Source organism: Typopeltis vanoorti, chromosome 16 (genome assembly GCF_054136105.1).
Source record: "Typopeltis vanoorti isolate ZY-2024b chromosome 16, IOZ_Tvanoo_1.0, whole genome shotgun sequence".
Classification (NCBI taxonomy): Eukaryota; Metazoa; Arthropoda; class Arachnida; order Uropygi; family Thelyphonidae; genus Typopeltis; species Typopeltis vanoorti.
This window is the reverse complement of record NC_143564.1, coordinates 48127457-48151613: the sequence shown is the minus strand read 5'-3', so window position 1 is coordinate 48151613 and position 24157 is coordinate 48127457. Positions and strand designations below refer to the sequence as shown.

General features: G+C 36.1%; 1 protein-coding gene across 2 annotated transcripts in view; it reads left to right on the top strand.

Moving 5' to 3' along the window:
* Window positions 1-24157, top strand: part of LOC150098004 (uncharacterized) — a 307571-nt gene that overhangs the window by 42100 nt on the left and 241314 nt on the right. The gene's annotated exons all lie outside the window — the stretch shown is intronic.

The following is a 24157-nucleotide window of genomic DNA, read 5'->3' as shown; positions in this document are numbered from 1 at the left end:
ATAAAATAAAATAAAATAGTTTAACTACTTTTATGTGTAAAAGTAGTTAAACTCCTTATAAAAAAGTTAACGGGCATACCTATAGGGAAGGGACATCGTGCCATGTAACGAGTCACCTGTTTGTAGCCAGTATAATTGGAGGAATATGATGCTCCCAAGTCATTGCAACTGTATTCGAATAAAATGGCTCCGAGAAGGAAACCGACGAAGTTTGAAAGAGGAAGGCCTATCTGTTTGGTAAATTGTCGACAATTGAGCCATCCCGAGTCAACAGTTAGTGAATCCTACTAAGATGAAAGCTGGGAGTAAACTGCAAGTGCTACCCACAGTGGACAACCCACCCCACTCACCAGAAGTGACCGTAGGGTATTACTACGAATAATATGTAAAAACAGCCATACGTCGACGGACGTGTTGAGTAAGGAGTTCTGGCATCGACTGGAACACGAGTCTGCACAAAAACATTCAGAACTGAGACTCACAACATGGATTTCCATGGTAGAACCGCAATATGCAACTTCCACATTACTCGAACAAATATGCAGCGTCATCTTCAGTGATGTAAAGATCGTGTACACTGGGAAGCTTAGAAAGCTGTGTTATGGGGCGACGAATCACGCTACATCCTCTACCGAGCAGATGGATGATTGTCGGTGTGGCCGATGCCCAGTGAACTCATACCATATTGAGTAACCCCCATTATGAAATTCGGAGGTGACGGTGTGATGGTATGGTTCTGGTTTGACTTAGGACCGCTATTTGTGGTGCCACGAACAATTAACTCCCAAAAGTATTTGAACATTCTGGACAATGCAATGCTTCCTACTTTCTGGTGTTTCTATGGAACTGACAATTGTCCCTTTCAGTAAGACAATGCACCGTGTGACAAGGTTGCTGCTGTAACTGTGTGGTTTGTGAATGTGAATGACATGAACACCACCACACTTGACTGGCCTCTACAGAGCCCTGATCTCAATTTTATTGAACATTTATGGATGAACCGGAATGTCAGTGAGGTCAAAGGACGTCCGCCCGACACACCAGTCTTCGACTTCATTACATGCGTACAGAAAGAATGGTCCATAATTCCCACTGATCGCTTTCGTACGCTTGTTGAAAGTATGCTCCGTATGACTGCTGTAGTCACTACAGCGAAAGGAGGTCCTACATCTTATTAAGGTGAGCGATGGTTGTTTGTTCTTCACGCTGTGCTGTTCGTTACTGGTTTAGATAATCCCCTTTCAAACCTACTGCCCATTGTAAGACCTCCTTCTTTCTTATCGAGACCCTGAATTGGCTCGAAAAATCAAGTCACTTCGAGCTTCTAAAACCCGTTTCAGTAATTATTTACTCTAAAAAGATTCTATCACCCAAATGTGGTAAGTAGATTTGCCACATTTCGTGAAGTTGATAAAAAATTGAATATTTGAAATTGGCATTTAACCAATGCTGTTTGGTTTGTTTGTATTCGGCTGTCAACACACACACACACACACACACACACACACACACACACACACACACACACACACACACGCACTCGCGCACACTAGACTACTAAAGAGTTACTAACAAAGAAGAAGGCAATACTGTAATATTTAAAAATACTGAGCAATTACAAAAAAAAAAAAATACAAAAAATATTTTTTGTAATTGTTTTCATAAGCTTGCAATACAGTCTTCTGATGTCTTTTAAATAAATGCAATCTGCTATTAGGGTACTAAAATGTTGCATTCTTTTATCCATCTACCAACACACACACACACACACACACACACACACACACACACACACGCATATACTCGTAATTTTAAATAAGGAAAGCATCAAAGTCAAATGAACAATAGCTATGCTTCACTCGCGCGGTTTTTCTGAGAAACACAAAGGGTATACGCTTCGTCGTGATCTTAGATTATCATTAGCAAATACTAAAGTGAGACACGGATAATTTGAATTTTGATAAGATTTTTAAATACACCCATTTAATAAACACAGAAGTCAGAAAAAGCAATCACTTGAGAAATTAATATTTTTACCGTATGAATCAAAGAAATCTTGAAATACAAGTTCCAATCTCATTTTTTCCGGTAGGAATTGTATTAGCCCTTCATCATAAAATGAAGTTGTTTCCTTCAGTTCCATCATCAATGTCTTTTCAAGAGCGATTAAACAGCTAAAAATTTGCCCTGGTGCGCCACCTGTACATCTTTTGAAAGTGCTGAGAGGTGTATGTATTTGTGACCGCACATTCGGGCTATTAACGCGAATGTAATGCGATGTTTACCAGAAGAAGGAAGAGAAAAAGACAGTGAAACCTTTAAGAAGGACTTCAGAAAATCATTGATAAAACAAATAAAATACACCCTCTGTCCCAAAAAAACCGAACTTTTCGAAAATAGAAGAAACTAATGGCGCCACCTGTTGTCGAAAGCGGCAACCTTCATTACTGTTGTGTCAACTGTTTACGACATTTGTTTCATTAGAAGCCGAGTTATAGTGCCAAGAGTGACAGTGTGTTTTGACGAACGGTCGGAAAATGAGTTTCAAACAGAGAGCCTGCGATTGACTTTTGTGTTAAACTTGGCAAAACTTTTACCGAAACTGATTAAATGTTTCAAAAAGCATACGGTGATGAATGCTTATCCCGTACTCAAGTTTACGAGTGATTTAAGCAATTTTAAAGTGGGTCGTGAGACGCTTGAGGACGACGAAAAGCCGGGTCGTCCAAAAACTGGACTAAGCGAAATTAACATTCAAAAAGTGCGTGATTTCATCAAAGAAAACCCGAAATCGTCCGTGAGATTGATTGAAGATGAATTGGGGATTCAAAAATCAACTGTGCACAACATTTTGACCGAGAGCTTGGGCTTTCATAAATTAAATTCGCGATTTGTTCCCCACAAGTTGACTGACGACCAAAAATTGAAGCGAATTGAACACTGCAAGGACCTGATTAAAACCGCTCGTAAGGAATCATACTTCCTTGAAACGATCGTTACTGGTGACGATCGTTTCAAGTTTTGAGTGAGTCCGAAACAAAGCGCCAGAGTGCTGAGTGGAGACCACCAGAAGAGAGGCATCCGAAAAAAAGTCGCTTGGAGAAGTCAAAAGTAAAGACAATACTAATTTGTTTCTACGATTCCAAGGGCATTATCCACAAAGAATTAGTTCCGTCTGGCCAAACAGTCAATGGTGAGTTTTATCTCGAAGTTTTGAAGCGATTGATAGCGAGAATTCGTCGCGTAAGGCATGAATATCGTCATGCAGGCAGCTGGTCACTTTTGCACGATTATGCACCATCTCATCGTTCGAACATTGTGAGACAGTTTTTGAGCAAAAACCAAGTTTGTGCGATGGATTACTCGCCGTATTCACCTGATTTAGCACCCTGTGACTTCTTTCTCTTCCCCCGACTTCATTTGCCGATGAAAGGAAAGCGATACGACACCATTGAAAACGTTCAAGCGGCAGTAACCACGATCCTCAACAGTATCCCAAAAACCGTTATAAAAAATTCATTTGACGAATTGATTGACCGTGCCAAACGCTGATGGAGAGTATATTGATTGAAATAAATGATTTGAATAATTATAATTGGCCTGTGTTTTATTTTCTATCAAAAGTTCGGTTTCTTTTTGGACAGAGGGTGTAGACTATTTAATACTAGTAGGGGACTTAAATGCTGGAATAAGAAACAGGAAATACGAAACAAACAGAGGAAGATTGGTGAAGACGCATGTAATCAAAATGGTCATAAACCTCGAGATTGTGTTTACTTTTAGGAATCACGGAAAGCAAGAAACAATTAGGGGAATCTTTACAGAGAATAAATGCAAAAATATAATATCGTCGATATTGCTATTCTGTGGAAGAGTACCGCACACTTAGCACATCCTGAACGTACGTCTATGATATTCGCATATTTCCTTATGTATGAAACCAGTTTTATCTGGTAAAGACACCAGATAAAGGTTCCTCACGTCATAGACGAGAATCGAACCCAAGTCTTTCCGACTAAAGGCCTCCGTCTATACCGGCTGAGTTACTGAGACTCCATACAATTACTTGCCTTGTGACATTTTTCATTTTCCATTTAAAAAGGCGCATAATTCTAAAGTTTTTATTTTTATTTTTTCTTCTCCCAACGTACGGTAGATCATGCGGATTCATTCAAGTGTCAACAATCCGGAGCAATCCGCGACCATTTCAGTTGCAAGAAAAAAAAAAAAAAAGACCTGTTTTCCTAGTGTGATTACTGTAAAAAGTTGCGTGATTCTCCTTATTCATTTAGTGCATCCATCGGCATACGTTTAAGCAGTATACCCTAAAAATCATCAATTACCGACGAGCCATTTTTTTCCATCTGTTTCGATATATACGGATTATAAAATATAAGACATTTTAGAAACTAAGTGCATCGGAAGACTAGCTTGGTTATTCGCGCCCTTGACAAATTCGTAGCCTTCTTTCAGTGTTCCATTTTCAATAAAATATCATGTTACTAGCACCCTTCTGACACTGGCCCAATCGTAGCGTTCCTACCTCTGCATAACGATATAGCTCAGTGCTTCCCAAACTTATGGATGCACAACAAAACTAACGACCCCCAAGGGGGCCGCGACCCACAGGTTGGGAAGCGCTGATATAACTCTTAGCCTTGATGGGAAAACGTTTCTGTTGTAACAGTCGAAGTTTCTCATGATATTACGTGTGATATAACACAAGTTAACGAATAATTTAGTTAGGAAAGATGAACATGAATTTATTTGCCAAGCAGTAACTTCGCTTAAAACGTTTATATGCAGTTAAACTGTGCACTGCATATTAATAAGAAACATGTTTAATTATTGTTAAGCTAGCACTTTGTTTGTAAAAAGACATCGGCAAAGAACACTGCTTAAGTCAGCATGGTGAATACATTGCAGCGAAATGAATAACCAATGTGAAGGAAGTTTGGTTTTACAATTTGAAGTGCCATGGGTATTTGAAGTGGGAAAAAAAAAAGTTTATAACGAGAGTTTGGGGGTGGAGAGGAAAGAAGAGAGAGAGGAAAAAAAAAAAAGAACAAGTAATTACTTGATGTGATAGCCAGAAAAAAAAAAAAACATCACAGAAATAAAGTGAACAAGAAGTTAGGTTGCTCTAGCGCAGCGCTTCCCAAACTGGGCCGCGGCCCCGTTGGGGACCGTTAATTTTGTTAAAGGGGGCGCCGTGAAATAATGAACACAAATTTAAAATGTTTTAAGACTAATGTACGATGTCAAATGTGTATGTAAGATGCTAAAATGTAATACAGGGTGTCCCAAAATTCACGCAAGATTTAAATTTAGCACCATTTGTGCGGTAAAGTGTTGCCAACGAGAAAAAAAAAAGACAGCGTGTCAGCTGACAGTTCAGGGTTATTAAAAATGACCACACACAGCGAAGAGAGTTCGTTGAATGGATTATGGAACAACAACAAGTGGATGCTTATTTTTCGAACAAAATCATCTTCAGCGATGAGGCTCGTTTTCATCTTGATGGCTTCGTTAATCGACAAAATTGTCGCATTTGGGGTTCAGAAAATCCACGAGTGATTGTTGAGAAACAAATGCATCCACAACGTGTCACTGTTTGGTGCGGATTTTGGGTTAGAGGCATCATCGGTCCATTCTTCTTCGAAAATGCGGCTGGTAAGGCAATAATAGTTAATGGTGCTCGCTATCGCGACATGATAATACAGTTTTTTGTGCCTAAATTGCAAGATATGAATGTGGACGACATGTGGTTTCAACAAGACGGTGCCACATGCCATACAGCCCGAGAAACAATTCAATTACTGCATGAGTCATTTCCTGGTCGTGTAATTTCCCGTTTTGGTGATCAGAATTGGCTGCCCAGATCATGTGACTTAACGCCGTTGGACTTTTTTGTTTGGGGTTTTTTTGAAGTCTAAGGTTTATGCCAACAAGTCCACGACCACCCACGCCTTGAAGGAGGAAATTGAGCGCTGTATCAACGAAATTCAGCCACATTTATGCAAAACGGTCATGGAAAATTTCGAGAAAAGAGTGCGTATGTGCCAGCAAAGCCGTGGAGGCCATTTACCCGCTATGCTATTCCATGCATAACCCTATACTGTATACTTTATGAATCAATAAGAAATTACACTTTTTAATTAAAAACCTGTGTTTTCTATCAAAATTACTTCTTGCATGAATTTTGGGACACCCTGTATTTGCATTTGATTTTTGCAATATTCGCTGTGTATGTTTTGTATTGAATATAAATACAATAAATATTATAATAATATATGTCTGTATTACGATTTCTTTTTCGATGGGGGCTGTGAAATATTTTAATTTTTCCAAGGGGACCTTTACATCCATATGTTTGGGAAGCACTGCTCTAACGTAACAACTGCCGATACTTCTGTGATTCATCTACCATAATTTTTCACTTTAGTTACTTTTAAAATTATCGGGAATCTTTTTTATTTTTTCTCTAACTCTTTAGAACCCAGCAGAGTGGGCACTATCATCTGCTTACTACACACACACATATAAGTACACAAAGTATATATTTTAATTGTGACAATTTTGAATTGCATTGTCTTTTAAAATTTCAAAGGCCTTTTTAAAAAAAAAATTTTTTTCTGAAACAGTACAAAAATTATTATATATATATATATATATATATATATATATATATTTGAATGGGAGGGGATTTAGAATTTTCCAATTGATTGAAAGGATGTAAATTATATACATCCGTTCAAGAAAACGACGTCTTTCCATTAGAAGCAGACTAAATACTGCACGTCAAAATACCGTTTTTGCTTACAGTTTGTTCTCATAAATATATCCCCCTGCTTTGAGAATCATCTAACAGCTAACTTCTTTTATTTGCTTGCGATAAAGATATTATTCCGAAAATGTTATTTATACTTTTTTATTTATTACTTTTATTTTTTTTTAAACTAATCTAACCAAAGCTTTAGTGATTATGCTCAACCATAACGCCAGAAGCATTTATAGGCCTTGGGGCCTATAATCCTTCAAGTTATTATTCTTGGAGTAATACCAGTCTTATGACGCTTCGCTTTACGACGTTCCAACTATACCACGCTTTTCAATTATAACGAGCGTCCATTTTTATGAGATGGGGGGAAGGCTGGAAAATTCTGATGAACATCCAGAACAAAAATCAATTAATTTTAGGTCTTCTTATATATCCTAAAAGAAAAAGAACAGATTATTACAATTTGATGAAACATGGGAGGATTTTAAGTTGTTCTTTCTTGTGGTTATATCAGTTTCTTTAATATCCTTTTTGCTCTAGGTGTTTATCAAAGCATTCCATCCTTCCCATAGTACAATGCAGCAGTTGAAGGTTTTAGCAACAATCGGCTCTCGTGAAACAATCGCTGCGCTTTTCCGTGGCCGTTTATTTACAACATTCGTTGCTCATTATGTCTCTTTGTGTTTTAGTCTTTCGCTGGCTGTGAATTGTAAATTGTTTATACCTATTATTTTCTTTTATAGTTGTTAATAATGTCATAGCTTTGATGAAATTCCAAGTATGGTTGCTATTGTTTCCAGCGAAAAGAAGTCGCGTAACCTATTGCATTACCTACTGAGAATGAAATGATTAAATTTGCTGACAATGGTGCATCGTAGAGATGCCGTAGGTCAATGCTTCCCAAACTTATGGATGCCAAGGCCCCCTTTGGAAAAATTAAATATTTCACGGCCCCATCGAAAAAAAAATCGTAATATAGACATATTATTATAATAAATACAGTTTATATTCAAGATTTTGCGGTTGTAAGCTTTTTTGTGCTTCTTATCAATACCTTTGAAATGAAACTTATATGAATAAGCATATATTTACTAATATTCATTAAGCGCCGAAATACGCAGAAAGCAAAATTTGTGAACCAACACCAATGTCTGATTTTTTCCATTAAAATATAAAAAATAACAAAAAGAAATAATAAATAATAAAAATTAAATACGTTTCTTTTAAGATTAAAAAAATCTACTTAGTCTTAAAACATTTTAAATTTGTTTTTATTATTTCACGCACACCCCCCCCCCCCCCCCCCAAACAAAACTTACAACTCCCAGGAGGGCCGCGGCCCACAGTTTGGGAAGCGCTGCCGTAGGCTAAACTTACCTAGCACTACTATTATTACATTTGTTAAAAACAAAGATAAAGTTCTCAGTCAAGTGAAAAGTGCGACACTAGTTAATACTAGTTATCCTGGGTGCACCGTTGGGTTGGAGTATGTCTGTAGAACATCATTTAGCCAAACAGTTGCAGGTGGTTTATATACATTCACAATCGTAATGTCGTAATGTCCGCTATTTTAACAGTGCTCTTATGGATTTCGTCATCAGTCGAATAAGATATCAGCACAGCATTCTCAATACCATTTCGGACATATGTTATGTAGCTACGACTGTAAGTAATCCCGAGAATGTCGTAGCCAGGGATTATTGCTCTAGATTTAACTTGATCTTCAGTTTCGATATGCGATTCTTGAATGAGAAGTAGATCGACGTTTTTTTTCTCGTAGAAGTTTAGAAAGACATTGACATTTTGATGCGCTAATACTCTCAACATTTAACTGGAAGATACGGATATTATGTCCAATATTCCTTATCAGCTGGTTCGAAGAAGAACCGTTGTGAAGGTTTTGGGTTTCCATGTGTAAGTGTGGTCAGGAGATTGCACAATTGCACAATGGTCTGGCCGCCAGTCGCTCTAGCTCTTTAGCATGCCCACAGTGCACCACGAGGAGGCGAGCTAGAATTGCAACAGCCATCATACTTCTTGGAAATACGATCGGAATGATCAAAACGGGGAAATATTACCTGAATGGGTAGATGAACACCGTCTTCACTTGGTTTTTGATGCCAAGGAAAAGAGCACCTTTAAATCAAGAGCCAGGAATAAGGAATATAACCCAGATTTGACATTCGTCCCCACTGATAGTGAAAATCAGCCTCCAGAGACTTTCAGACATATTCTTGAAGTTTTTCCAAATAGCCAGCACCGTCCCATCTTTATGGAATTAGGAGCCCAAATTCCAGTGATAACATCGTTTCCTAGGCCAAGATGGAATTTCCAAAAAGCCGACTGGGAAAACTTCACTGCGGATCTAGACGCACGCCTTAGAAGAATTCCCACAACTTACAAAAACTATACACCGTTCACTGGATTAGTTATAGCGGTGGCAAAAATGCACATTCCTCGAGGCTACCGAAAAGAATACGTGCCTGGATGGACCAATGAAAGCGAATCCCTTGAAAGTAAGGATCCTGAGATAGGAGAAGAACTGCTCCATAGTCTCAACGCTGCTCGTAGGGAAAAGTGGATTCAAATAACTGAAAACATAGATTTCAAACACTCTAGTAGAAAAGTCTGGTCGCTACTTAAAAAGCTTGGTTCTAGCCCCTCTGTATGAAAGAAACCTCCTCTTGTCGATCCGAATCAGATAGCTACTCATATTGTTTCACTTTCTAGAGCTCCGATAGATAAAGAACATACCAAAGAGGAAAAAAGCAAACTAAAGGCTATGAAGTCTGTAACTCAAAAGAATCAACAATTCTCTTTGCCTTTTTCCCGTGAGGAAATATCCTCGGCTCTTCAGAATATCAAAATGGGGAAGGCTCCTGGATTTGACAATGTTCATAATGAATTCCTGACGCACTGTGGACCTCATGCAAGATCGTAGCTGGCTAAGTTCTTTAATGATATACTTGAAAGTGGCTGCGTTCCTAAAGAATTTAAAAGGACAAAAAATCATTGCTGTGTTAAAACCCAGGTAAGCCAGCAGACAGCACTGAAAGCTATCGCCCCATAGCCCTTTTAAGTGCAACCTACAAATTGTTGGAGAAACTAATATTGAACAGGTTCAGTGATAAAATTTTGGAACGTGTCCCAATAGAACAAGCAGGGTTCAGAAGAGATCGCAGCTGCACAGATCAAGTTCTCAGCTTAACAACCTACACTGAAGTAGGATTTCAAAGATGCCTGAAGACTACTGCAATCTTTATTGACTTAACAGCGGCTTACGATACTGTTTGGAGGGAGGGACTCGTATATAAATTTCTTAAGGTCATCCATGTAAATATTTGGTCACCTCCTAAACAACTTACTGTGTGATCGATATTTCAGGGTAGTCACCAGAGGAAGCATCAGTAAACAAAGAGTGCTTAAAAATGGATTGCCTCAGGGCTCAGAGCTCTCACCACTGCTTTTTGGCCTTTACATCGCAGATATTCCTGAAACAGCCAGCAGGAAGTTTGCTTATGCAGATGATCTAGCTTTGGCGATCAGCGACAAGTCTATCAAAAGAACTGAAGAAATATTGACAAATGGTCTGTCGAATTTATGGCAGTTCTATAAAAAATGGCAAGAACATTAACAAAAGCAAGAACATTAACACCAAATTCTGGTAAAACCAGAATTTGGTGTTAATGTTCTTGCTTTCACCTGAACAATAGTCTTGTAAATCAAAAATCAGAGATATATGCTGATGGAACATTAATTTCGTTTAATCCGACACCTAAATATCTGGATAGAACTCTGACATATAAACAGCATATTATTAATATCGCTGCTAAAGTTCGCACCAGAAATAACATAGTTTAGAAACTTTGTGGTACTATATGGGGCTCAAGTGCCACAACTCTGCCGTGCACTGCAATGGGCCTAGTTTACAGTGCAGCAGAGTATGGTGCTCCTGTCTGGCTCAATAGTTACCATGTCAATAAACTAGACACTCAACTTAACTCCACTCTGCGTTTAATAACAGGAGGTTGCATTAGGAGTACACCCTTACAATGGCTCCCCACTTTGAGCCATATTGCTCCTCCAGAACTGCGACTACAGGAAGCGTTGCTCTGCGAATATAAAAGAATTTTAAATAACCCAAACCTCCTAATACATGAATTTATTCCAGATGCTTTATCCAATAGACTAAAATCCAGAAGACCTGCCATAAAAACCGCCCGTAATCTTCTTAGCCATAATGACAGTATGGTGAGTAGATGAGATGTACTCTGATCCCAAGCAGTATTATCTGAAGTTCGCAATCACATAAACATCTTCCAAAAACCATCTGGATTTGACCTGCCCAGGAATATATGGACGAGGGCTAACAGGATTCGTACAGGATATGGTGTATGTGGAGACGTACTTTCAAAGTGGGGTAAGATACCAAATCCCCACTGTCGCTGTGGAGCCGAGACCCAAACCATTTACCATATAGTACAGGAATGCGAGCTGACAGCTTATCCAGGTGACTTTAAGGGTATCTTTGACCCCTATCCCCAGAGGCGATCGACTGGATCAAAAACCTAAATGTTGAAATAAGGCTAATCTTCTGTCTGATGCTTGTCATAAATTTCATATTCGTATTTGCCTGAATGTAGACTTTTTTTTTAAAATCATATATGTGTATCTTATCTATACTCATGTGTATTATATCTTATTGTCTTTTAACCACGTGTACAAGACATACGACAAATAAATAAATAAACTAGTTATCCTTAAACGTGACTGAGGTATTGACGAAATGGGAAAACTTTTAATGTTGTAAATTGATGACTAAACAGGTCGGCGTGTTCCTTTAAGCCATGCGCTTCAGAATAATTTTTCCATTTCGGAAAATTATTCTAAATATTTCTTTTGCGTAGCACGTGAACGAATGCTTCATTTACGTAATTTCCACACATACGAGTATATGACTACTTAAAATGTTATTTAGCCATTACATACATTCTGCAAATGATACAAAAGGTGAACTATACGATGAAATTCACTATACTGCAGTGGTCTGGAACATAACGTGTTGTACGACCGGGCATGCATGTTATTATTAGACCTCCCTGGAATCAACAACTCATATCGGGAAGCCCTCCATTATGCACTCAACTCATCACACAATGGCTTGAATGTATTCACTGTCTTCACACCCACTACACTTCCAGGCAACGCATTCTAACCACCCTCAACTCACCACGCTATAAAACCAGTTCTTACCCATTTGTTCACAACCTTTTTTTACAGCGTCCAGGGATAGCCTCCTGTTCTTCTCTGTCTCCACTTATTCTATGAAAATCTGATAATTACCCCATAATAACTTATACGTCTCGCGACGTATCCCCTCGTCCTTCTATCCACTAGACTCTACAATGGCATTCCCTCAATCTGTTTCATGCTCAACATTCCAGAGACTAGAAACCATCTTAGTCAATCGTCTCTGACTTCTTTACAAAAGGGGTGGGCAACCCTTTTAAGTGTGAGTGCCCAAATCGCCAAATCTTTGGCGATTTTGGGGAACATATTATTATTTGGCGTCTTAAATATTGGGAGAACCTTTTCAAATAACGAAAAATCATACTAGAGCAGTAAATTTAAAAAATGTCGTAAGAGTGATTATTGTAAGTCACATAAGATTGAATGAATGTAAAAATTAGTGATGGAATTTTTACTTGAAAGTCCTTCTACCCTTTTGATAGCGTAGATATTTTTATTTGCCTTTAAGTGTAATTCTAGTACCATATACAGCCACACAATTTAAAAGACGCAATTTTAAACATCAGCAAAAGAGAGTAAACAATAATTCTGAATTTTTTGTTTTTGTTTTTTTATAAAGATCAATCAGACATAAGTGTTTTCAATATATTACAATGTACAATCTGATAATTAATCGTTTTACTTGACTAAAGCGCAATAAAAGAAAAGAAAATTAAAGATATTATTTTATTAATTCTTAATCCCTTACGAGTAATACATAAAAATTACAAATAAAATAAAATGTTATTTTACCCGCATAATATATTTAAAAAAAATTAACAGAAAACATCAAATCAAAACTAGAGAATGAAACATAGTGGAAGTTTAATTTATTTACCATCAATGAGACTCTGCTGCTGCATCACTGATGACGGATAATTTATTTCAGGTTTATATTTTGTAGCCTTTAGAGATATGCATACGCTACTAGTTTCATTTGTAAGGCTACTCCTATTACAAAACTTAACAAAGTTCATCGCTGAGAACAATGATTCGCAAGAACATATAGAAGCAAAAATTGATAGTAATGCTGTTGCAAGGGTTTCTAAACATACAAAAGTTTCTGGAATAGTGTTCCAAGTCCTTTGTACATCGTTTTTCGCATTTCTCTCTGTTACTACTGTCTCTAATCGCTCCTTTTCAATATATTCCAGGTCAACTCTGAGATCAACAAATTTCTGTCTCCAAACTGAGCTACTTTGAAAATCAATCAACTACATTTCAAAATCTTCCATATTTATCCACGAAAACATCTGCAAGTTTAATTCATCCAGTTTTATAGTGTCTGGAAACTTCACGAATTTTGTAGTCTCTTCTAATTCCTGAATTTAACAAATCTTAGAGAGAGAACTCCTCAACAGTTGACACAGTGGAGTTTAAAAATAGCTTTTGAAGATATTACATTGGCGGTCAGTTTTGTCATTCTTTTAGAGATCACTGATGTATTTCTTTAGGTTTGGAAAATATCTGACTCTCTCACTGTTTACATCCCTCTTAAAAACTCCTGGTTTCATTTCAAATGCCTTTATGTCTTACCAGAGCTGTGTAGTTTAAGGTCAAGTCATTTAAATGTTTGCAAAAATCTGCGAAAAACATCAGTTTACAAACCCAGACGATATTCTACATTTCTTTATAAGACATTTGTTTGATAAATCAAAAAGATATTTATCTCATCCAGGCAATCAACAAATCGTTTTATAACAAGACCTCGAAGAATAGATTCTGAAATCATCTTTTATTCAAAGTACTTGCAGAAATGTAATTAACAACCTTGGTTACTGTTTGCATCACTTCTTGAAGTTACTTTTGGCCAGCTTCTGAACATAGTCTCCTCATGTATGATGCAATGAAAATCTATCAGAATATGTTGGATATATATTTATTTATTTCATTATTTTAAAGGTGAGGCCTGGATTGCATGCCAGAAAAAAAGTCGTTGGCGTGCCACGTTTATCACGCGTGCCGAACGTGGCACGCGAACGACTCAATTCGTATGTACAAAAGAAACAGAATGTTGAAGATTCTATGCAAATGTGGAGTTTTATTTAGCGATGATGCTCATGTTTCGGCTGCTTTCTCGCCAATCTTTGTGTAAAACAATGCATGCACATTATTTCTGATTCATCCCCGTCCATCAAGGAATTTGACATGTTATAGCAACCCACTGGTCATGGTTCACCATTAATGAGGGAATGTATCAGAAATAATAACCTGTCTAAACATATACGCACTACTGCGTGTTCCTTGTCATTGAAAAGCGTTGTTCATCTTACTAGTGAATTTTTCCCTATATGCAATTATCTTCAAGGAAAACATGTATTCTATTAATGTTTATTCGTATATCATGAAAGTCTCACAGCAAAATATTCCGGGAAAAAAAAAACTGACAAAAAAAATCATTTTCATTAGCAACTTTTGTTAATAAATTTATTTTTCCAAAGGGAAGCGACAACGCTGAAATTATAAAAATATAAACTCAAAAATGATAACCTACCACGCAAGACAGTTCAAGTAAAAGAATCTGAAAATAAAGTAGATGACAAGGCTTAAAAGAAGTTCTATAGTTAAAGAGCATTATAAGAAATCAGTACTTTTCTTGATAATATCGCCTTGCAAAAGGAGTACAATTGCGTATCTGTCACATTATAATAATAATGTGATAGATACGCAATATCATTACAGTTAATCACATTATAATAATAATGTGATTAACTGTAATCAAGGAATCCACAGCTATTAACTGACACCACTGATGAATTACAAATCATTCGAAAATCACTTGAACTAATAGTTCGCTTAATACAAGTATGCACTGCTTGGAAAGAAGTCAACGGACACCACAGTGTGAGGAACAAACAGTCACCAGGGCAACTTTAATAAGATGTAGGACCTTCTTTCTCTTCGATATCTTTAGCAATATCATATTCTATTGAAAGTATGAGAAGATTGGATAATCTCTCTCTCTCTCTCTCTTGTTCGATACTAGATAGGTAGTTTTGATTAATTTTAACTTACTAAAACTCCTTTCACACGAAGCAGAAAAATACAGCACATAACACAGCTTTCCAAGCTTACACGTCCCATTGTGCACGTTCTTTGCACCGCTGAAGAAGAAGCTGCATGTTCGTTTGGGTAATGTGGTGCCAGCATATTGCAGTCCTACCATTAGAAACCCATGTTGTGAGCCAAGGTTCTGAATGTTTTTGTGCAGAGTAGTGCTCCAGTCTATCCCCAGAACTCCGCATTCAACATGTCGGCCGTCGAATGGCGGTTTTTACATATTATCCTTCGTAGCATCCTAGGGTCAACTTGGGTGAGTGTCTTGAGTCGTTCACTGTGGATAGCACTTGCAGTTGACTCCCTGCGCTTCCACCTCACAATGGCATTTGACTTTTTTTCCAAGCAGTGTATATTGCTACAATATGATACCGAATGCTGTGATGCCGGCCTGGTTGGCCGAGTGGTTAGCGTATCTGCTCTCCAACCAAAAGGCCGCAGGTTCGAATCCCGACATGGGCACGGATGTTTGTGATTGTCTGTGAAAATACTAGTGGTGGTGGGCGGTAGATGGCGTTGGTGTAGATGATGATGGTAGTTGCAGTTCGTTGTAGTTGGTGGATTGAGTGGTGGAAAAAGAGAGCTGTAGGTGCTCTCCCTTGATGAGTATTTGGACTCCCTGGAGGTCAGTAATAATAATAATAATAATAATTGCTAATATCTTTCTACTACTCGTACATCGTTAATCGTACATTAACTACGGGTGATATGCTTACCAGTTTGCGCCAGTTACGTTCCAAAAGCCTATCGTAGATATCAATTGCGAACAAGGATTGACCAATACCAACACTCACTCGAAATGATCCAGCATGATGCTCACAGATAAGACTTAAATAAGAATAAAGACAATAAAAGCAATATTTATTATGAACACGTTTATTTTGTGTTTCTTCAAATATGATTTAAAATCCAGTAATGTAATGTAATGTTCGATGTTTTAACGACATCGAACATTACATTAACGACATATTGATATTCCCTGTTACATTACTAGTCATGACTCCTATTCCTATATCCTATATATATATATATATATATATATATATACATATATATGGGAATAAATTTTTAACTTGGGTATATTGTATATTAGGATAACCAAGCAATTTTATATGCTTGGTTATTTTAGCTCCTAATCCCAAGTATGCAAACAATTAAGTTTGCGCCTGAAACAAAGTTCAAGTCTAAAGATGGTACAACACCAGGGCAGCTCATTGTAAAGGTGGTTAAAGCTTTGATCACTATTCTTAGTATTTTCCCATAATGTAAAGCACATCTCACTAGAAGATGTATACTGCAATGCATTATGGGTGGGGTCACTACCCAGACCGGGTAGTGACCCCACCCATAATTTCGACCTTTTTTGAGGTCTCTTCAGTGAGTAGTTAGACCCTAAATACCAAGGTTTTAGTAATACAAAGCCTTATCAACTTTACCTATATAAGTTGCAACAAGGTGTATTAAGTTTTAATAAAAATCTCTGGAGGAGATATTGATGGGAATAAATTTTTAACTTGGGTATATTGTATATTAGGATAACCAAGCAATTTTATATGCTTGGTTATTTTAGCTCCTAATAAGAATAGTGATCAAAGCTTTAACCACCTTTACAATGAGCTGCCCTGGTGTTGTACCATCTTTAGACTTGAACTTTGTTTCAGGCGCAAACTTAATTGTTTGCATACTTGGGATTGCTACGTTACCACGAAGTTTTGCTAATTGTTCATTGGACTACGGGTATAGAGACCACGTGTTTTGTAAAGAGAATTAGTTTTAATTAAAAAAAAAGAAAGAATAATTACTCATGAAAAATTACGAACTGCAGCATTCTAGTGCATACAATAGAGCCAAAATCGTTGAATTAAATAACACATGTGTGACAGAACACGACCAAGTTATTGCTGTCAAGTTCTGTGGCATCATAGCGGTCACGTCACATGCATATTATATAAATCAACGGTTTCCACTCATACATGTACTGGAATGTTGAATTCAGCAATTTTTTTGTTTGTAAATATCCTTTCTAATGTATTTTTTTTAAATTATTAAATACAAGACCTGATACTCATGATGTAAGTTCGATGACTCACAAAACATGGGTTTTATTGTTATTAAGCTGCACTTCATTGAAAAGCATATATTTGTCAATTGTTAGCTCCTCCACCGAAAAAAAAAACTAAAATATAGATTCCTGCCTACTTCTCCCTGATTTATAGTGGCAGAATTTTACATATTGTGCAAGTTTTCAAACGCATGTGGTCGTTCATACAGAAACTGGGCTTCTCTTTGTGCATTGATTTTTGATAAGAGCATAATGTTTTTTTAATAAAATAAAAAAATAAAAATGCACATTGTTTATTTTTTATTCTGTATCATTATATGCTTCGCTTTAATCATAGTTCATAACAACGGGTAATAACTATAAATCAGAACAAGAAAAAACCAAAACACCAGTTGCGACACGAACAAAAGTCAAACATATCAACAGTAGGGGCACCTATTAACCTTTCAACCTAGAAAAAAAAGGCATTGACAAAATACAGGATTCTTATTCGGAGGTCGTATTTCTACACAATACAAATATCGGTCTGCTTTCTCACACCGTCCTTGACTTCTTAATAATTAAAAAATAAGAAAAAATTAATTGGGAATGACATTCTACAGCTGAAATGGTGGCTTTCGTTTATTCTCCTTAGAATAATAAGAGTGTGTGGATAGTGAATTATATCGTGTATTAGAGGACAGTCCGCGCGGTTAGCCTAGTGACTCTGCGCTTCGCAACAATATGCTTGGGGAAGGAGTGTCCTGGGTTCGATTCTCGTCGGTGACGTGAGGACCTTAAGGATCTTCCTCAGCCATAGCCAAGTTAGCTTGGGCATGGACACTAGGATTTTTTTCCCCAGTTTATTCTGGGGTTTTTCATCCCGCAAACAGGCAAACCGGACCCATGAACACACACAGGACATAGCACGGCAAGGAAGGCAACGGGAAACCACCTTGCTCATAATCACTTCCCTAGTATGGTAGCATAGCTGTCCCTACCATCCGTATGGATGAAAGGAAATTATTCCATTCCATTAGAGGACAGTCCCTTCGTGCAGTGGAGGTGTCACATGATAATATATCCGTGTATCTGCATAATAAAGAAATAATGACAATATTTCTGTAAGAGAAAAACCTACTCACCCTCATGTTGTATACTTCTTTCTTTTTTTTCTTCTTCCCCACTCCAACAATGGCATTTTAACCGTAAAAAACACGAAATATCTAAAATAATTTGTAATTTAAGTATTACTGTTTCTATTTTCAACATCCCCATACACACAGTTAGGCTATTTTTTCATATATTTTTATTTCGTTAACCTATCCTCTACGTATAACATTTGTCATCGTAAAAGCCATTCGCACTGCTTGTAAACAAAAAATTTAAGAGAATGCAATTCCCTAAAATTTCCTCGCTAACTAACCTTAAAAAAATGAGCTCCTCATATTACTTCTGACTTTCTTCATTACCTTCTTATTATTCCCCCCCCCCCCCAAGTAAGTCTGGGCTGAACTAAGTGCAACTGAGACGGATATCTGTGTTATAATTACTATAAACTAATTTATGAACCTCGATTATAATTATGTGACACATCCAAAGAGGCACGTAGTTATATAGCAAGCCATTCCTGACTGTGGTTGAGACCTCCGATTTCCGCTCAAAGTTTGAATCATGGTTCCAAGTTTTTTTTTTTTTTTTTTTAGACAGCAGTTAATTTTTTCAAATGTCTCGGGAATGTAAATGTACGGTAGGAAATTCTTCAATTTTTTTTTTCTTTCATAGTTCACTGCTCTGCCATTTCGATAAGTTCTTCAATTTTAGGACCTTTTTTCCTAATTAACTTCAAGAACTCATTTGCATCTTCAATAGATACGTATTGCCAACCCAAATAACCCACTTGCTATCTCAACCACAGGCGATATTACCTTTTCCAAAGAATAATCAAAACTTTCAATATATTTATTTGAAATATAGACGTGTCACGTATCGCTATTGCATCTCGTTTGTGACCAACAGTTTTCATGACATAAATAATGGAGAATTGGTATCAGTCATAAAAGCGAAAACATATGCTAGAATTTTCAAGATACAATCCACCAATACTTTTACTGCAACAATTTTGTGAACATTCAGTTCTTTTAAAGGTAATCAGAAATAACCTGGCTACCAAAGCATAATCGAAGCTCGGTCTAACTGGAGTCTTGTACAAGGTGGTATCCGAAGAGTTCACCGAAAAACAGTTAACCGAAAGACAATTCATCGAACGAAGATTTATCGAAAAAGCAATTCATCGAATAAACATTTCATCGAAAATCAGTTCATCGAACAACAGTTAATCGAAAAAGTAATTCCTCGAACAACAGTTAATCGAAAAAGAAATTCCTCGAAAGGCAATTCCCCGAAAAAGCAATTCACCGATCAGCAGTTAATCGAAAACACAATTCATCGAAACGCAATTGATCGAAAAACAACAATTCATCGAAAAATCACAATTCATCGAAAATACAGTTCACCGAAAAATGAATTATAAGGCATGTGGGGTGAAGATGTGTGTGCAATTTTTTTTTAATTGTTTTGAGAGAGATATATCTTTCAGGTCACTTATATACGGTAAACTACTGTTTATCCGACTTCGTTCTGAAAGCGATTTTTTTGCGGGGCATACTTATTGCAGTGAATGATATCCACTGAGGCGGATATAGTTGAGATGTTAAATGACCATTTCATAAAGGTATTTCATCCTCGTGAAAATAACATCCTACAGAACTTGAGGTCAGTGGGGAGGGAGGAGGAACACTGATGGTAAGTGAGTTGGAAGTATTTTATTATTATAAATGAAAAATATTTACATCAAAGAATCAATTTATTATTATTATTAGTAGTAGTAGTAGTAGTAGTAGTAATGATTAATACTGTTTTCCCTCATCCTCCTCAATATAATGATTGTTGGTATAGCAATGCTACTTTACTAAGGAATAATTATAGAACAATATGGATTCTTATTGTCTTTCTTGTCCGATAAATGTTTCCTGTCTGCATATATGTGTGTTCATGGGACCGATTTGCCTGTCTCCAGGAGGAAAAGCCTAGTCATCTCCGTATTAGGCCTACTAACTTACCATCCGTTGAAGAGGACTGATAAAAATTATGCGCCTCGTACATTTATTAATGGACAAATTTTACTCGGATTCGGTATTTGAAACTTTTACAAAAAATTGTCGAACCGTTCCAGTTTTCAGTTCAGCTACATTCGGGGCTACAAAGAAAAGTGTCGATTATGTATTACAATAACTCGCAGACTTAGCAGAATTCACAGAAATATTCGGTACAAGAAGCTATCTGCACGGTTCAGTTTTAGTTCCAAATGGATCACTTTTATCATAACATTTCCGTAAAGAAGTTCCGAAATGATATTAGCAATTCGATCTGGCTGGATGAAATTTAATGAATTTTTTAATTTCAGTCGTACTAGAGTTATTATGTCAAAATTTGGTACAAAGAAATGTCTTCCCTACAAATGAATCGCTATCTACACAATGAAGCAGTATGTACACTTACGTTAAATGTTCTAAAATGCAAGAAAATAATTATTGCGTTTCAATGACCACTTCCATATGTTGTCTGTATCATGAGTAATGTTCCATATTGTTACTGAACATTTTTAAACAATACTTTGCAAGAAAAATTACTTTTCGAAGAATTATGAAAGAATTCATCGAAAAAATTTCGGTAATTTGTTTTTTCGATGAATTGCATTTTCGACGAATTTCGTTCGATGAATTGTCGTTCGATGAAGTGGCCATTCGATGAATTGTCGTTCGATGAAGTGGCCATTCGATGAATTGCCATTCGTTAAATTGTTGTTCGATGAATTGTTTATTCGGCGAATTGCTTTTTTGATGAATTGCTGTTCGATGAATTGCATTCGATGAATTGTCTTTCGATTAACTGTTTTTCGATGAATTTGCCTGTAACCGTACAAGGTTACCATAGTTTCTTTCCCGAATGTACTTAGATTTCTCCAGATTGACTGTTAAATCCCACTTGTCAAATTTCCAGTGTGTGTGTGTGTGTGTGTAAGTGTAATTCAGTTGAGGATATCATTTGATTGAATACTGCTTTAGAAATGACCACCTTATATTAAAATTATGATTACAAGAACCAAGATTTGGCAGATGCAGGGCCATAAGAACCTATGAGCACCACTGGATGAATGATATTTATGTTTAATCTCAAAATTCAAAACCTTTTCATGCATATTCCAAAAGTGCCGTGTGGAACAAGAATGAAAATAAAAGAGAATAAAAACTCATTGCATAAAAAGCGCATTTTATTCGAATTTCATTACAATTCACTTCATAAAATAAATAAATAATAAATCCTTGATTAAACAACCAGGTAGAACAGGCTTCTCAAACTTCTCAAAGCCGTGCTTTCTTTGACTTTGTTGACAAAGCTTTTTCTTGGTCTGCCTCTTCTTCTTTTTCTTTCTATTTTGCCTTCAGTTATTCTTTTCATAAGTCCATGCCGAAGTATATGTCCATACCATATATCCCTTCAAATTTTGATTGATCTGCTTAGACTTTTTTATTTCACTTATCTCTCTCAGCACTTGTTCGTTTTTTTTTTTCTGTCCATTATATTTTGTTCATGCGGCGCCAGCACCACATTTCAAAATCCTCCAATCTTCTTGCGTCTTCACTGCCTAGATTCCAGATTTCACATCCATACATTGCGATGCACTATATCAATGTCTTTATTTTTTTTTTTCAATTGTAGGTTGAAGTTTCCTGTTAAAATGCTTTTCATCTTAGAGAATTATTAAGCTTTTGCATTGTTTATTCTTGATCTTATGTCTTTTCTTGTTCTGCCATCTGTTATTAGACTTCCTAAGTATTTAAAGCATTTTACTTGTTTTATTTGTTGATGCTAAATGCTCTATATTGATAGGGATTTTGCTTGTAACAAAGATTTTAGTCTACTCTGTGTTGATTTTCATTTTATATTTTTCGAGGTTATTATTTAGTAATTCTAGTATTGTTTTTAACGTTCTTCTGTTTTATGCTACAAGAGCTATGTCATCAGCAAATCTCATACACTGACTTGCTCACCATTTATCTTTATGACACTATTTATTTTATCTTTAGTTTCCTGAATGGCATTTTCAATATATAAATTAAATAAAAGTGGTGAAAGTATATATCTTTGTCTTACTCGACTCCTTATATTTATTCTTTTCTCCTTATCATTGATTTTAATCAGTCAATTTTGTAAATTTGATAAATTATTTTCTTATCCCTCAAGTCTATGCCGATATTAGACAATTTAGGAGTATTTGCTGATTTACTTTATCAAACGCTTTCTCTAAATCAAGGAAGCAAATGCAAGTATTTTTACTAATGTCTATTCTTCTCTCTATTATTTTTCTTAAACAGAGTATTGCCTCTCTTGTTCCTTTATTCTTTTTGAATCCAAATTGGTGTTCATCCAGTAGACAATCTATTTTTGAATAAATGCTGTTTTGAATAATTTTTAACAGAATTGTGCTAACATGTGGGATTAAAGCTATTGTTCTAAATTAGTTGCATTTATTAGCATTATTCTTTTTTGGTATTAGCATTATAGTTGATTTCATAAACTCCTTTGGTATTTCTCCTCTAATCAGAGAAGAAATAAGTAATAGATTTGGGCTATTACTTGATAAGGATTTTGTCTCATCACCTAGATTTTTTATTAGTTCTATAGGAATATTGTCTACACCTGTACTTTTTCCCTTACTCATTTCGGACAGTGCTTTATTCTTCCCGCATTATTGGGGGTCCTAGATTATCTTCATTTTGATTTTCTATGCTAATATCGACATCTGGTTTGTCGACATGATAGAGATTTTCAAGATAATCTTCCATTCCATTAATATATCCTCAGATCCTATGAGTAATTTTTCATTTTCGTCTTTGATAGCATTTTTGCTACTTATTAAATATGAAAGTCAATTTGTTAATTTCTTTATAGGCTCTATCTATGTTTTCTTTTTAAAATAATTCATCTATGTTATTACATTATTCTTCCAGATATTTGTTTTTGGCTTGTCTATATTTTCTTGTAATTTGATTTTTAAGATATTTATATTTGTCCACATCATCTTCTTTAACAGCATTTTTATATTTTCTTCTTTCATCCATAAGAAAAAATATTGAAAACTAATGGAATCATATTCCATTGGTTTTGAATGTTATGTTGACTATTAATGTTTTCTGGAATGTTGTGATCAGTTGCTTCTTGGTATCTATTCTTTACTCTTTAATTTTTCAAGGTTCTGTCTTACTGGTTTGTCTCTTTGGATTTGTTTCCTATGTTTAAGTTCTGTTTTCATTAAGACAAGGTTATGGTCACTGCTGATGTCGGCACCTGGATAGCTTTTGCAATTTTTTCGTTTGGTTTCTGTATCTTTTCTTGACCAATATATAATCTATTTGATAGCTATTTGAATCCCCAGGGGCTTTCGAGGTGTATCTTCTTTTTGGAACTTCAATTAGTGTATTTGCGATAACTAACTGTTTCTCTGTATAAAATTCTATTAATTGCTTTCCTCTTCATTCCTACGTCCAAGTCCAAATCTTCCTGAAACATTATCATTAATCTGTTCTCCTACTATAGCGTTGCATTCTCTCATTATTATTGTGTTGTCTCTGTCTTTAAAGTTCTTCCAGATTTCTTCTATTTGTTCATAAATTTCTTCTATTTCTTCATCACTATGTTGTGAAGTTGGCATGTAGACCATTATAATATTGGGGTTTAATGGTTCATTTTGAATACTTATAGCCATAATTCTGTCATTTGGTTAATTATTATAGTGATTAAGTTCCCAACTTTTTTTTCTGAAGCATTACTGCAACGCCTGACTCTCCCTTCTTTTGTCCTGAATATATTATTCGAAATTCTCCACTCCAGAAATAACCCTGTCCCTCCCATCTCGTCCCACTAAT